This window comes from Calonectris borealis, chromosome 11 (genome assembly GCF_964195595.1).
Source record: "Calonectris borealis chromosome 11, bCalBor7.hap1.2, whole genome shotgun sequence".
Taxonomy (NCBI): Eukaryota; Metazoa; Chordata; class Aves; order Procellariiformes; family Procellariidae; genus Calonectris; species Calonectris borealis.
The window spans coordinates 21,823,292-21,826,135 of NC_134322.1; positions in this window are offsets into that span (position 1 = coordinate 21,823,292).

Consider the following 2,844-nt stretch of genomic DNA (forward strand, 5'->3'; position numbering starts at 1 on the left):
CTCTTAGCTCTCCTGGTGGAGTTGGTCCGGGGCAGGAGAGGAGAGGGAGGGAATTTAGGGCTTTGCACACCCCGCGGTCCCCAAAAGCAAGCTGGCCCCATCCGTGGGGACGCACTGACCTGCCGTAGCCCCCCAGCACTCCGGGGGCAGAGGGCGGCGTTTAGGGCTGTGCCGGGGAGCACGGGGTAGGACTCGGACGGGGCTGGAGGGCTGAGGAGAGCGTAAGAGCCGGCCAGCGCGCTCCTGGATGAGGCCCTGCGAGAGATAACCAGGCTGCAGGCAGCCTTCCTGGGCGGGCAGGATAATGGCAGGAGGGAAGGCGGCAAGATGGGCTGTGCCGTACGCAGCCCCGTTAGCTGCCGGGGGACAAGCCGCCCCCCTCCGAGCTCCTGCCTCGTTTCCCAGGGCCTTGCTGAGCCCCAGAGCATCAATCTCCTGTCCTGCTCCGAGCAACGGGCTCTTCAGAGCCTCTTCTTTGCATAGTCCCTTTCTCCAGCTGTCACCTTCCTCCTATCTATTTTCATTAATAATTATTTAGAAAGTGCCCAGGGCGTGTTGGCCACCCTGATGACCAGGCCAGGAAACCAAACCTCTGCCTGCAAGGAGCCTCCGGGTCCGGGCTGGAGAGGCAGCACTGTGCCCTGGATGGGGAGGCCGAAAAAGCGGGGCCGGCCGCGGGAGCCGCCTGCTGCTGCCTGCACCTCACGAGGCACGGTGATTTCGGGGCGGCTGGGAGGGTTTGCCTCTAATGCAAACGGTGGCAACAGCAAAAGGATGGGCGGCTGCGAATTTGAATGAGATATACGTGATCCCATTGCTGCTACATGTAACGCGCAAGGGATGGAAGCGGAGATTAAAGGAATGGAGTTGTTGGGTGCTTCTGGTGTTATTTCCCTGGCAGGTACAGCCGTGGTTGGGGAGCATCTGCTGTCTTGCTGTGTTTGGGAGCTTTCTGCAAAATTGCCCTTGTAAAACGATGGCAGCGTTGGGGAATGGCGTTTTGCTGCTGGATTTGGGGGTGAGGGCATCGCTTCTGTGCTGCCGGACCTGCTCTGAGCAGGGCACAAAAACACGCGGGCATGGCTGGGGGGAACATGGCTGGGCTGCCCGTGGGCTCCCGGGCTGACAGCCAGCGCCTTTGGGTGCAAGCGATGCCAGTCCGGGAGCGGCAGCCGCAGCCTGAGGCTTCGGGCGAGGGAAGAAAAGAGGTGGCTCGTGCAAATGAAGCCCTAGAGCCAGCGGGAGAGCACGTGCCCCAGAGCAGAGCAGCCGTCCCCAGCGAGGCTCCCGGGCGAGAGGAAACGCCGGCGGGTGGGAAGAGCAGCACCTGTGTTTGCTCAGCTGGAGTCTGAAAAAGCCAAGGAGGCCAGCGCCTCTCTGGGACTGGCAGAGGGGGAAGCTTTCCCCGAGGCGTGGGCAGGCCTGGCCATGCCGAACAGGGGCCAAACGCATGGGCTGGGTGGCTGGACAAGAACGGGAGGCAGCAGGGCGTCCATCTCTAAGGGATGCACGCCCCAGCGCCCGTGGCTGTGTGCGAGGTGGGCGTTTTGAGTATCCCTGGGGCTGTGCACGTCCTGCCTGTGGGGCGGTTTTGTTTTAGCTGGAGTGTGCCGTTCTTCTAGGTACCATTTTCTGCCCCGCTGTGCTCCTCGAGCAGCACGTCTGACCTGCAGAGCGGCTCCTCCGGCTCGGGCTGGCCTCAGGTTTCCCTCCTGGCACCTGTTGCAGGGTGGCTCCAGCATCCGAGCGAGCCCCTCTTCCTCGGGAGAAAGGATCCCAGGGCCCTCCCTCCTCGCTGCCAAACATGTTCTTCACCCCAGCCGGGCTTTCTTGTTGACAAACACCCCCTTTCTGCATGGGTGCTGCTTGTTTCCAAGCCTGTGCTGTCGGCAGTGGCTCTCCCTGGCTCAGCGGGGCCTTGAGTAAGGTGTCGGGTCCGGACCCGAAAGCTGCAGGTGGTGCCAAGCGTCCCGTGTGGCCCCACAGGGGTGCCCGGCCCCTGTCTCCCTTCTACAGGCTGCCAAGTCCCAGCCAGGCCCGCACGCTGGGCACGGGTAAGGGCGGTCGCGCCTTTTAGCTTAATTCCATAGGGTGTGGGCACAGAGAACTGAAACATTGCCGAGGAGAGCCGTGTCCTGGGTGTCTGTCAGCGTCATGGGAGGACTACCAGGCAGTGGGGTACCGGAAGGTGTTTAATGAAAAGGCACATCAGGTTCACGTTAATATATTTCTTTTATAAGCTTAATTTTTCTTTTTTGACTTTTAAAATGTTTCCCTTTTCAACTCTTCTTGTGATAAGATCAGCCGTCAGTGGTTTTGGACTTTAAACTTGAGGTTGGGGATTTTTAACCCGTTTGGTGGCCTTCGACAGAGAAATGACAGCAGAAGACGGGGCAGAGGATTTCCTCGGCTGCCTCCACCCCTCGGGCTCACCCCGGGGGGCAGCACAGCGGGAGGATTAGCCCGGAGAAAACTGTGCTTAGGTGAAGATGAGAGGGAGGGAGATCACCGGCACCGGCTCTGAGTGGGAACTGCTTGGATACGCTGCTGTGTAGACCTCGGCAGCTCCCTCCGAGGAGCGATGAAGATCCCTTCTGTGCTGGTGGCGGAGGAAAGGGCTGTAAGCGTTTTCCATGGGAAAACAACCCAAACGCTCACCCCCCATGACTATTTCCAGGGCTGTGTTTCTTGTCAAAGCCAGCGTTTTCAGTCCCCTTCCAGAAGGTTTTGATCCATCCAGTCCTCCTCACTGAGCCAGCAGGTCCCACTCGGCAGCAGAAGTACGGATTTCTGTGGAAATGTCCGGTTCAAACGGAGAGCCACATGTTACTGGAAAGCAAAACT